The following is a 14,514-nucleotide window of genomic DNA, read 5'->3' as shown; positions in this document are numbered from 1 at the left end:
CTCATCTCTTCCTACAGACACACTGAATCTATGGCTGTGTATAGGATAATTTCCTCTGAGAAGTAAAACAATTAAAACTCCTTTATATCAGGCAAATGAAAGAGAAACCACATTGAAGTGGGTAGATAGACACGAGGGAAAAAGGGAAAAGGAAAAGAAAAAGGAGAAACAACAACAAAAAGATGGCACTTGTTTCCTTTTTTTCTTTTTTTGGCAAGTGCCATCCTTGTACTCCCCAGTTGCCCAGCTTCAGCCAGTGGGCACCATCTTTGCACTTTCCCTCCTCCATGCTCCAAAGCACCTCTATCTTCCAGAGGGGAACTTACACACACCAGGGTTGATGCCCTGGTATTTACACATGGTGACCTTGTTTTTGTAGCTACCACCCGGGAAACACCCCTTGATCACCTGGCTTAGGAGGCCAGGAGGGCTTGCACTCCTGGGTCCCGTGGGGCTGTAACATTTGGAGACACAGTTCTGGGTAGACTACCACTCAGGGCACTGGGAATATAATGCCTATGAATAAATTTAACCAAGGAGGTGAAAGATCTATACACTATAAATTATAAGACATTGGTAAAAGAAATTGAAAAAGATATAAATAAGTAGAAAGATATTCTGTGCTCATGGATTGGAAGAATTAATATTGTTAAAATGTCCATAGTGCCCAAAACAATTGAAGAATATTATATTTATATTTATAATTTATATTTATAACTTATATTAATTATAAATTATATAAATTATATCTATAATTTATAAATTATAATTTATATTATAAGACATTGACAAAAGAAATTGAAGATGTAAATAAGTAGAAAGATATTCTGTGCTCATGGATTGGAAGAATTAATATTATTAAAATGTCCATAGTGCCCAAAACAATCTACAGATTCAATGCAGTCCCTAGCAAAACTCCAGTGGCTTTTTTTTTTTTTAACCAAACTAGAACAAACAATTCTAAAATTCGTATGGATTCACAAAAGACCCCAAATAGCCAAAGCAATCTTGAAAAAGAACAAAGCTGAAGGCATCACATGCCCTGATTTCAAACTATATTACAAGTCTAGAGTAATAAGTCTATAGAAATCAAAACAGTATATATTAACACAAAAACAGACACATAAATCAATGGAACAGATAGAGAGCCCCGAAGTAATCTCATGCATATATGGTCAATTAGTTTATGACAAAGAAGCCAAGAATATATGAGGGGAAATTGTAATCTCTTTAATGAATTGTTCTGGGAAAATTGGGCAGTAACATGCAAAAGAATGAAACTAGAACATATCTTATCCCATACCCCCAAATTAACTCAAAATGGCTTAAAGACTTGAATGTAAGATGTGAAACCATTAAAAACTCCTAGAAGAAAATATAGTAAACTCTCTGATATTGATCCTAGCAAGAGTTTTTTTAGTTTAACACAAAAAGAACAAAGGCTATGAAAGCAAAAGTGAACAAGTGGGACTATATCAAACTGAAAAGCTTCTTCATATCAAAGGAAATCATCAACAAAATGAAAAGGACTAAATGAGAGAAGATACTTGCAAATCGTATTATCTGATAAGGGGTTAAAATCTAAAATATAAAGAAGCCATACAACTCAATAGCAATAAACAATCTGATTGAAAAATGGGCAGAAGGTCTGAATAGGCATGTTTCCAGAGAAATACAGAATACAGATCAACAGGTACATGGAAAAGTACTCAGCCTCACTAATTAATCACCAGAGAAATGTAAGTCAAAACCACAATGAAGTATCACCTCATATCTTTTAGAATGACTGTTATCCAAAAGACAAGAAATAACAGGCATCGGCAAGGTTGTGGAGAAAAGGGAGTCCTTGTGAACTATTGGTGGCAATGTAAATTTATGCTGCCACTGTGGAAAACATTATGAAGATTCCTCAAAAAAATTAAAAATAGAACTGCCGTATGATTCAGCATTTCTACTTTTGGGTTTTTATCTGAAGAAAAATGAAAACACTAACTTGAAAAGATATATGCATCCCATGTTCATTGCAGCATTATTTACAAGGAAAAAAACCTAAATGTCCATTGATGGATGAATGGATAAGGAAATTGTGTGCGTGCGCACGCGTGTGTGTGTGTGTGTGTGAGAGAGAGAGAGAGAGAGAGAGAGAGAAACGGAATATTAAACCACAAAAACAGGATGAAATCTTGCCATTTGACAGCATGGATGGACCTTGAAAGCATTATACTAAGTGAAATAAATTAGAGTGAAATAAATACCATATAATCTCTCATATATGAATTCTGGAAAAAAAGGGGGGAAAAGCTCATAGATACAAAAATGGACTGGTATTTACTGAAAGCAGGGGAAGGCAGTTGGGCAAAGGGACTCAAAAGGTACAAACTTCCAGTTATAAAATAAATAAGTCATGGGGATGTAATGTACAGCCTGGAGACTATAGTTAATGCATTGAATTTTGAAAGTTGCTAAGAGTATCTTAAATATTTTCATCATGGGAAAAAAAGTCTTTCACTATGTATGGTAATTAATATTAACTAGACTTATTGTGATCATTTCACAGTGTATAAAAATATTAATCATTATGTTGTACACCTGAAACTAATGTATGAAATTAAGCCTCAATTTAAAAAAAGAAGGAAGTCATCTCCTCTATTTTTGTTTTGTTTTGTTTTAAATTTTATTTATTTGACAGAGAGATCACAAGTAGTCAGAGAGGCAGGCAGAGAGAGAGAGAGAGAGAAGCAGGCTCCCTGCTGAGCAGAGAGCCCGATGCGGGGCTCGATCCCAGGACCCTGGGATCATGACCTGAGCTGAAGGCAGAGGCTTTAACCCACTGAGCCACCCAGGTGCCCCCATCTCCTCTAAATTCATTCCACAAACCCATCGTGAGCATCTAATATATTTTAGGTATTGTACCTGCTTAATGATATTATATGGGTCTTGGACGTAGGCCTGATATTCCTGTTTCTTTTTATGGTGAAAGATTTTTTTTTTTCTCCTTTATCCTGGAAGCTACTTAAAAACTGGAGTCAATGGGAATAAAATAAATGGGCTTGCATGCAAAATATCTTTCCAAAACAGCCATTTCTTTTAATGATAGCAAATCTTGGAAATCTTGCTGAAAGCTATATGACTCTTTTAGAATACACAGGAGCTCATCTTCCCACAATGATAGTATCAGGTGAAGAAGAAATCTTAGAGATCAAGATGATTACAAGGGCCAGGACATTTTTAAAAACTAAGAACCAATGCAGAGATGACAAATTTCCAGTTTTTTGTTTCCAAGGAGAGCATTCAAAAGTAAACTCCCAACTACTACTACACAATTTCATAGTATAAAGAACGTTTTAATACCATAGGAAGGAAATGATCTCATAATTCTAGAATTCTGTTATCAATTTAACATTATAAAAAACTCATTAAATATTATTTTCTCATTTCACTCCCACTCTGTTTGCCCTGATACTGGACCTTTCAGTAAGATCTAAATTGTGAGCTTTGGCATAGACTCTGTTTTCTAAGAAAATTCTGCTTATTCTGTGCTATTCTTTTATCCTCATTTTAGAGATTAAGACAAATGAGACTCAAGCAGGTTTGTCCAAGGTTACATAGCCAGTAAACTGCATCCCTGGGATTCAACTCCAGCTGGCCCAATATGTCTGATTATTCTGCAATTTTTCATTGTCCCAGTTTATTTGTTCTGACAATATAGAATCATTTAACTTAAAACAATGACTTATAAATATTTCTTTGGTAATTGTGAATTTTGTGAGAGACATGTGCTTAACACAGTATCTTGTGTTAAAATAAAGTCAAATATGTTAAGATTAAAAATAAGAAAATTCATGCCAGGTACCTAACCTGTATTTAGTTTCTCCTTCTAACTTAGTAAAAGGTCAGGAAATATTTGGTTTGGAATACCTTCATATTTTTCTTCTTCCTTTCCAACTAAGGGTAACTATGTGACACAGTCGCAACTGAGGAAATATTTAATTGGAAACACTAGGAAAGGATTCTGGGAGAGCTCTTTAATAGGAAAGTCACTCCGCTAAAATGCGTTCCTTGCCCTTCACCTTTTTCCTTCATTCTACGTAGACTGTTTGATGTTGGAAAAAAGAGCATTTGTCTTTCCTTTTTATTTTCTTTTAAGATTTTATTTATTTATTTGACAGAGACAGAGGGCACAGGTAGGCAGAGGGAGAGAGAGAAGCAGGCTCCCCACCAAGCAGGGAGCCTGACACAGGACTCAATCCCAGGACCCCAGGACCATGACCCAAGCCGAAGGCAGCCGCTCAACCAACTGAGCCACCCAGTCGTCCCTCTTTTTTATTTTTATTTCTTAAAGATTTTTATTTATTTGACAGAGCGCACGCAAGCGAGCTTGAGAAGGGGGGAGCAGCAGAGGGAGAGGGAGAAGCAGACTGATGATCCCAATGTGGGGCTCAGTTGCAGGACCCTGGGATCATGACCTGAGCCAAAGAAGACACTTAACCGACTGAACCACCCAGGCGATTCAAGGAGCATTCCATCTGGTGATGCCAAACAACATTTTGCAAATGAAGACCACGTGCTGGGAAATCCCTAACTGATCAATGATATGGACATGCCTTTTAAAAAATAATAAAAGGATTGAAAATGTGGGTGCACATTAAGGAATTATGAGGGTATCAAGTAAAGAATCTGGATGAATAAATGTAGGCACTGGGAATTGTCAACAGATGTAAATAAGACACCTTATAAGGTGGAAAAACAGATCAAGGGAGAAAGAAAAGAAAATTGTGTTGGGGCGCCTGGGTGGCTCAGTTGGTTGGACGACTGCCTTCGGCTCAGGTCATGATCCTGGAGTCCCGGGATCGAGTCCCACATCGGGCTCCCAGCTCCATGGGGAGTCTGCTTCTCCCTCTGACCTTCTCCTCGCTCATGTTCTCTCTCACTGTCTCTCTCTCAAATGAATAAATAAAATCTTTAAAAAAAAAAAAAAGAAAATTGTGCATTTGAGTAAAGAAAATTGAGTAAAGAAAAGATCAAGAGATGGACCCAGTAGTAGGTGTTAAAAGCTGAAAACACACAACCTCAGCCATCGATGTCTAGACTGAATTAACATTGGGCTTCTGAGTCCACAGACTGAGGAGGCTCCCACCCAATCTAAAGCTAAGGAGACAGCATGACCTCAACTGATCATATCCTTCAACTGGATACAATACTCCCTCTGCTCACACAGTGATGTAAAGTTAAGTTTGAACCAAATCTGATTTAAGCTGACATGAAATGCAAAGACCGGGTCCGAAGTTACCAATGAAGGTACCAGAATGGGTGGGATCAAGACCTGGCAGGTCCTTCAGGCTTTCTTCAGTAACTCAAGCTTTAGTTGATTCTTCACTCATTTATTCAGCAAACGTACACTGGTGCCTGGTATGTTCCAGGCATTGCTGGCAAAAGATGGAGATCCCTAAATACTGTCAAAGCATTATTTTCAAAAAGCTAAAATATGACTCACATGATCAGGGTATTTAGCCAATTTAATATAGAAGATCAATTTCTTAATTTACATAGAATGATTAGATTATTTGACTAATTTAAGGGGAAATGAGCAAAAGCATGAACCATTATCAAAGAGCATATGAAGAGCTGAGAATTTGCAGAGATTAAAGAAAGAATATTCAAGCAAAATTGCTAGGTTAGATAAAAAATGAATAAACTGTCCTCTGCAGTTAAATTTTCTACTAGACAGAAATATGCATCGCTATTTGACAGAAATCTTCAAGTTAAAATGTAACATCACAGAGTCAGGGCCCTGATCCCTACAAAGAAATAGAATTATCAAACTACAGGCATTTTCTCCTTATTATCGAATAGTCCCTGGGTAGGTCCAGAATGACACTGAAAGGACAGTGAAAGGACATGCAGTCCTCTTTGCCTTGTTTCTAAGTATCTAATTTTGAAAACAAAAAGCAGATTCTTAGAGCTGGTCTTACAACGATACTTCCCAACTTCAGGAAAGGAAAAAAGTGGGACAAAAAAAGAATGAAGTTCTCAGTATAAATATACATCTGGAACTTGCAGAGGAAACTTCATTTCACTCAGCTGAACAAAGTGATTATTATTAAGCAAACTTTAAAAATGAAAAAATGGAGGTCACATAATAAGAGAAGCCACTAGTCTCAAATCCATACATGTCTGTTGAAACAGCCAAGTTCTGTCCAACAGGCCACAAGGCCACTCATGAAATTCACCAGTTTGTGGAGCCAGTCACTCATTGGTTAATCAGACAGAATTTATTGACCTTCTCCCACACGCTCAGCGATGAACTAAATAGATAGGTTCTATATTCGTTCAGTCTGTCTTACACAGCTTACATTCTAAGGGGTCCCCTATCTTCATTTTAGCCAACTGTCCCCTCAAGAATTAACCACTAACATGTTTATAAAAAACTAGGGGGACAGTAGTATAAAGTGCTTCCTTTTTCTTTTTAGAAGCATGTTCCTCTTTCTGGCTCATAGCGCATAGACGCCTGCCCTTTTTATCTACCAGCCTCTGCCTCTTGCTTCCTCGACTTCCCCTTCCCAGGCCATTTCATTCTTGAGCTCAGAGCTGCAGAGCTGTCCTTCTAAGTCAGACACCTCACACACTCGATTCAAAGGTGTCAGATGCCTAAATGACTAGCAGCTGCCCTGGGGAAACCTGAGCCAGGAGCACTTTCAAGCAGCCGCTCCACCAATGTCCCTTTCCTCCGGTGACGGGTGCATGCTGGGCCAGGGCCGAGCAGAAAGTAGGCCCACACTAGAGCTTGGCTTTCCCTTAGGACACATGTCTCGGGAAGCTGTCACAAATGTCACAGCTACGTGTCCAATGTGAGCATAACTCAGGCGGCTCTCTGGTGGTCACCCCCCTCCCCGGTACAACAGAGCCCAAAGGCCGGCTCCACAATGGTCCAGGTATGGAAGGGATCCCCTTGGCGTTTAGCGAGAGTGCAAAACAGCATGAGTGTGTACCTTTATAGCTCATGCAGACTTTCCTTACTTCTTAGAAACTAGTAAAATGCATTTCCTGCCTCTGAGCTACAGTGAGGTAATTTCTCAATGCTTAAGCAATAGGCCATGAAACTTTGGACCTGTAAGGGTGATAGATAGATGAAGAAACAAAGAAAGAAAGAAAAAGAGGGAAAGGAAGGGAAAGAAGGAAGAATGGTAACTACAGAGGCGATGGGTGTATTAATTAGCTTGATTGTATTGATTATTTCATCATGTTGTACACCTTAAATATTTACAATTGTTGTTTGTCAGTTATACCTCCCACCTTCACCCTCAATGAGCCATTCCAAGGTTTAAGGACATCCACTGCAAAACTGCTTTTCTCCTGGGGCATAATTGAAATCTCTAAAACCACAGCTTCAGAGTTCCTCCATCCTCTTGTTCTGTGTTTGTGGAGATGGCATGAGACTGGTCAGTGTCCACCGAAGTATAACTCACCGCAAACCTTTAAGCACAGACTTCTCTTCTGTAAATATCCTCAATCCCCAAGTGTCTAGAATTACATGGCTGTTCTAAGCAAGCCATGAAGTTGGACAAGAATCTGTCTCAGTGTGTTTGTTCCCTGTGTGTCTAAACAGGAAGCTCTATCTATGGGAAAAGACCTGACAGGGCCAGGTCCACCATATATATATATATATATATATATATATATACACACACACACACACACACACACACACATACATGTATATGTATATGTATAATATATACAGATTACAAAATGTAGAAATATATATTTTATACAAAATATGTATTTATATAAATATATGACATTTATATATGTATATTTATATAAATATATATTTATATATTTTAAGCTTTTATTCATTTTTTGACAGAGAGAGAATGAGCACAAGCAGGAAAAGTGGCAGGCAGAGGGAAAGGGAGAAACAGGCTCGCCTTGGAGCAGAGAACCCCAGTGTGGGACTCTACCCCAGGACCCTGGGATCATGACCTGAACCGAAGGCAGACACTTAACTGACTGAGCCACCCAGGCGCCACTCAACATATTTTTTTTTAATAAAAGTTTTTTTTAAAAGATTTTATTTATTTATTTGAGATCACAAGTAGGTGGAGAGGCAGGCAGAGAGAGAGATGAGGAATCAGGCTCCCTACTGAGTAGAGAGCCCGATTCGGGGCTTCATCCCAGGACCCTGAGATCATGACCTGAGCTGAAGGCAGAGGCTTTAACCCACTGAGCCACACAGGCACCCCTCAACATGTTTTAAAGTACAAAACAAGCTAACTTTGCTCTTTCTTCTTTCTTTGAAAAGTATACCTTTGTAATGCCAAAATTGAAAAATATTTTTAATGCTCTCTATTTTAAAATGACTGGAAGTCAGTATTACATCAGAAGTAAATGAATTTAATTCAGGTGGGGGTATTCTGTTGCTGAACTGCCAGTGTTAGAAGGAGTACTAAAGCAAAGCCATAGTTTGTAAATTATTATTTTTTTCCTAAAAATATTTTCTTGCCTTATTTCAGCACATCACTAATTGCATTGCTAAGGATTTTTCACATAATTTGGATTCTACTGACAGCAAAGCCACGTTAGACATACTTTCTTGAGTAGCATTGTAGTTCTTAGATTTTTTTTTTTTTCATTAACTTCAATTTACAGAAATTTTTCTCTTCTGGGGCAATAGCAATTGGAATTGTCAACGAATTCTTTCAGCAATAGCTAGATTCAGAAATTATAATTTTATATACTATGTTAAGACATTTTAATGTGGTAACATATAATAAATTATCATTACAAAAATGTAAAATACCTTAATTTTATCACATAAGGTACAATTACGTTGTAATTTTATCATCTATTTATGCAATAGTCAAATTCATAAGATCTGTGCTTCATATAGCTATTCTAGTGAATCTCATGTATTATCTAAATTTAATTTAGTTGCTTTAACAGTGTTTAGTCATTATTCTCAGCAGCCCATGTCTGAAAGTAGTTATGACATTAGTCCTGATATGTGTTTCATCAAGATGTCTCTCCTTTGACTTGATCCAGAAAACATTGCATATAATCTTGGAATTGTTCCCAGTGTCATTACTATAAGCATTGTAGAGATCATTCTCCTAGTAATAAATTCCAATTATGTACCTTACAAGGCACAAAAAATGTTTCTGTGTTTTGGCCAACATTCTACTTTGCACACTTTTTCCCTTACCCACCAAGTTTGTGCCATTATCCTACACCTTTCCTTGGTGATCTTTTAATTACTTAAATTAGCCAAATATGGTTTTTCTTTGTTAAGTTGTATTAAATATTTTTAGAAAAATAAAACTCCAGTACCAATCTAATTGCCAATGTAAACAAGCCATATCATGATCCATGTTTGCTAAATCTAGGCCAGGGCTATCCACCAGAATTTTCTGCCATGTTGGAGATGTCTCAGCTCCAGTACCAATCTAATTGCCAATGTAAACAATCCATATCATGATCCATGTTTGCTAAATCTAGATCAGGGCTATCCACCAGAATTTTCTGCCATGTTGGAGATGTTCTTATTCGAGCTATTCAATATGAACGACTGTGCTGTACGTGTGGCTAAGGAGCGCTTGAAATATGATGAGCGCAACCAGCAACCTACACTTTTGATTGTGTTTAATTTCAGCTTATTTGAATGTAAATAGTCACATGAGACTACCAAATTGGATAGCATAGATCTTGCCTCTTTGTCCCTACTTTGTCCTTCTTTTATTATGCGAAATCTATTGACTTCTTGCTACTGGAGAGGAAGGCTTTATTAATTAATTTATCTTTCTCTTACTTAAGAGATCTGCCACTCAAATTATTCCCATGCTGTGATATAGTACCCATCTCTTCTATATTGCCCAACCCAGGACAGAAATGTGGAGTATTGTTTTGCTGGGGCCTGAACTGGTTTTCTACACATGAGACCTTCTAAAATGAAGGCCTTGGTCAAGGGCTCCTCTTCCCCAAATCTAGGGTTAGGGTTGATATAAAGGAGGATCCTGAGGGGAAAAGAAGATGAGGAGAAGATGAAGGACAGGAGGGCACAGAGACTGGCTTATCTTGTCCCCACCCCTTACTTTCTCAACTGTGGATTCCCAGTCGTGGAAATAAATAGTAGCTGGCAGCTTCCTGACCACAGCTTTCTTTCCATGAAAATGTTCTCTGTTCTGAAGAAGGAGGCTAGGAGTTTGCATAAGCAATACTCAATAAGGAATAATTGATTAGATGAATGAACAAAGCCTACATCCATGCCACCACCCTCCACACTAGAGGGTTTTGCAATCAGCCACTCTTTGCAGTCCAACAACTGGACACATTTAGCTGTGGTCCTGAAACTCTTGGGATTCAAAGACCATGCTCCCTCTGGAAGCACTGAGGAAAGATCTCTTCCAGGCCTCTCTCCTGGCTTTTGGAAGTTCCTTGGCTTGTGGCAACATAGCTCCAGTCTTCATGTAGCATTCTCCCTATGTATGTGTATGTCTTTGTCCAAATTTCCCCTTTTTATGGGGATACCGGTTATGCTGAGTTATGGAGCCCACTCTACTCCACTATGAATTTATCTTAACTAATTACAACTGCAGTAACTCTATTTCCAAATAAAGTTGTGCTCTGAATGTGAATATGAATCTGGGAGGGACACAATTCAACCCACAACATACACTCCAGATTCATCTATTTTTAAACATATTGCTATGTTACGTTCACCTAGTACCTTCTCCTTTTCCAAAAAATTCATATATTTTGCGGATAGATCATGTGTCATTTTCATTTTATAGATATGAGGTAAGAAGAGTATAAAATAGGAAAGTGACACTCCTAAATTCACACAGTTGTTTCCAACACTAGTTTCCAAGTGTCCTGATTTCCAGGCCAGTGATTTAATGCTAAGATTAGATTATATTGCCTCTTCTCCATACATAATTTATTTTTTTTAAGCCACCATTATTGCTATTGCTGTAGTTCCCAACCACACTGAATGTTCAAAACACTTTCAGCCTGGCCTGTCTTCTGTCCCCATAAAAATTTCAATGTCATCTTTTGTTTCCCTGTTTGGTCTGAAGAACAAGATAAAAATTTTCAGAGATTGACTCTAGGTCCTGAGTCTTCATGGAGGCAAATCAGGTGGTTTGTGACACTAAACCATAAGGCAAGCCTTGGTTTCTCAGAGTCACTGGAGTATCCCTGGGAATCTGGCTGATGGAATCTCTGCATTTCCCTAGGGGCAGATCACATAGAAGGTAGAAAAGTCCAAAATTTGAAGTGAGGCAGGACCTGGCTAAAGTTTACCATGGCCATGTAGTAGCTCTAACTACTTACTCAGACTTATTATAATTTCAGTGATGTAATGGAACCCATCAAAATCCATATAGGAGCATTTTATAAATCATAAAGCACTATACAAATGTTAGCTTTTCATGTAATAGTAAGTATATTCCACTCTTCTTCCACTGAGCATTTGAGCTAATTGTTCTGCCCTAACACCACCTCAACCATCTAGGTGCTCAGAACACTCCCCTGTGTTTCGGAGCATCCTGCCCCTGGAAAGTGTGTTGTCTACTTGGGGTGGGTCGGGATAGGACTAAGTAAATCTGAGGCGCAGTTGGATACCATTTCTGCTGATGGCCAGCACATGATGAGGCTGTGGATGGGGACACCTGTTTAGAGTAGATGGTCTGGGAAAAGGATTGAACCACATGCTGCTTCCTGGCTCTAGTTCCAGATGTTCCATACTCGGGACTGGCTTTGGAACTCTGTCTTATCCGCAGAGTCCTTCCCTTCTCTCTTCCCTCCATACCAGGCAGTCTTCACCTAGTCTGAAGTAGGGAACGTTTCAGTATGAGCGGGGGAAGTTTGAGGGGATCAAATATCCTTTCAGTTCTTTTCGAAATTTTCAAAGCAGGAAATCAAGGGTTTGACTGCTCTCTAATTCTCTCTATTGACCTTCCTCATGCTAACAGATAATATATATTTAGATACCTGGTGATAGGAAGGGCTTCAGGCCTTAGAAGGAAAGAAAGACTATGTGAGGGCTCCTGGGTGGCTCAGTGGGTTAAAGCCGCTGCCTTCGTCTCAGGTCATGGTCTCAGAGTCCTGGGATGGAGTCCCACATCGGGCTTTCTGCTCAGCAGGGAGCCTGCTTCCCTCTCTCTCTCTGCCTGCCTCTCCATCTACTTGTGATCTCTCTCTGTCAAATAAATAAATAAAATCTTAAAAAAAAAAAAAAAAAGAAAGACTATGTGAAACATATATATACATATCAACTCTAAACATATATTATTATTAAAAACTGGTCAATACATAATTCATAGTGGAGACTCCTCTGCCCCATTAGAAGACGGACCAACTCACAGTGAGATTCACTCCATGAAGGTCATTTAATGTAAATCTAGTCAAAGAGGCTTCCACCGGGGACAGGAACCCAGATACCATCTTTCTTTGCTAATGTTAGCTATGAGATCTGGGGCTGGTCCCTGAATGCCTGCAGGTCAACTGATAATAGTTCCTAAAGACACTGGGTCCCAATCTTGTGAACCTATAGATGTTACCTCATACGGTAAAAGGATCATTGCAAGTGTGATCAAGCTAAAGATCTCAAGATGAAGAGGTTATCCTGGATTATCTGGGTGGGCCCTAAATTGGATCACAACTGTCTTTATAAGAGATATGCAGAGGAAGATTTCAGATACACTGAAGGGAGAAAGTGACAGAACAGACAGAGATTTGAAGATGCTACACTGCTGGGCTTGGAGATGGAAGAAGGCCTCGTCATTAGCCCATGAATGGAAGGAGTGCCCACAGACACCAGAAACTGGAGAAAAGCAAGGAGAATAATTCTCCCCTAGAGCCTCCAGAGGGAGCACATTTCTGCCAGCACCTTGATTTTGACTCAGTGATACTGATTTCAGACTTCTGGCCTCTAGAACTCCAAGAGAAGAAATTCCTACTGTTTTAAACCATGAAATTTGTGGCATTTTGTTACAGCAGCCATAGGAAACTGATACAATAGATCTGAGTCCAAGTTTCTCCTGTGTTGAATGGGTTTGGCATGCAAAATAGGTTAGGGGTTCTCAACTCTGGCTAGATAGCAGATCAGCAGGAGAGCTTTTAAGTGATTCTAATGTGGCCTTAGCTCCAGAGATACTGTTTAATGGTTTGGGGTGAGACCTTGGTATCAGTACTTCTAAAAGCCCTGGGTTGGGGACACCTGTGTGGCTCAGTTGGTTAAGCATTGGACTCTTGATTTTGGTTCAGGTCATGATCTCAGGGTTATGAGATCAAGCCCCAAATCAGGCTCTGCACTGAGCATGCTTAAGATTCTGTATCTCCCTTTCCCTTTGCCCTTCCCCACCCAACTCTCTCTCTCTTAAAAAAACAAAAACAAACAAAAAAACACAGTTGTTGTAAGGTACAAGGTATGGAAGGTATGGAGCCACTATGCTAGATGGCTCTTCGCAAAATTAACATGCTTTGGTTCTGTCTTTGGACATTAACACGATGAACTACAGTATTTGCACGTGGAATAAGAAATCCCTAGGGAAGACCAGGGGAAAGAAAGCCTTCAGGAGAAACCAGGACAAGAACTGGTTGGTATGAAAGAGTCAGAGGGGCATCACAGCAAATTCTAGCATGTCCCTTTAATGTTCAACAGCCTTGCTCTTTTGAGAAGGGTGAATGAAATCCCCACTAACAGTGAAGACACACTGGTGAAGTAGGTGACTTTCAGAAAAGCTACATCAAATGGGAAGCCAGTTTACTTTTGTGCTCCATCAGAATAAAAATCAAAGGACCAGCAGGAATTCAAAGGACTCCCTTTCTTAATGATTCATTCATCCGTTTATGAAATATTTATTGGAGTGCTTTCTTGTGTGCCATTCAACATTCAGTCATTCAACAAATACTACAGGGAGCATAGTGTGTATCAAGGACTGTTCTAGGAATTTGAAATCCAGATAAAATCCATAAAGATCCTATTCTTGATGAGGTACTGGGTGGGGCAGGAGGGGGAGCGGGGAGGGACATGCTGTGATGAAAAATAAATCAGGGATGAGGAACAGGAAATGGGGTGGGAAGTAGTCCTCATGTTGAACAGAGAAAGGCTCACAGAAGATGTATATGAGGAAAGCCCTGAAGTGGGTGAACTTCCCCAGCAAAGGGAGTGACAAGAACTGACAACCATTGTTTTCAATAAATCTAGAAAATTGTCTCTCCTCGGAGCTTGATTACTTGATTTAAAAATCAGTGTATTCTCTTCTGCTTTGCCGTATTTCACAATTATTTGGAAATGGAAAATATGAGACTCTATTTAACTCTAAGGAAAGCTCAAGGTTGGGGGTCCTACGTTGGTGAAGAATTGGTTCTGCCAGTAAGTCCCTTCTCTACCCTTCTTAGCAATAAAGAAGGCAAAGGGAAGCTTTTCAGGCAAAATATCCCAAAAGCAAAAGTCGAGCCACTGTGGGTCTTCAGTCTCCAAAGGGCAAATTCTCTTGACAAGAAGCCCAAGGG

Source organism: Mustela putorius, unplaced genomic scaffold (genome assembly GCF_011764305.1).
Source record: "Mustela putorius furo isolate JIRA1106 unplaced genomic scaffold, ASM1176430v1.1 tig00000228_pilon_pilon_pilon, whole genome shotgun sequence".
NCBI classification, from domain to species: domain Eukaryota; kingdom Metazoa; phylum Chordata; class Mammalia; order Carnivora; family Mustelidae; genus Mustela; species Mustela putorius.
The sequence above is the reverse complement of the archived record's forward strand: the minus strand, read 5'-3'. Positions refer to the sequence as shown.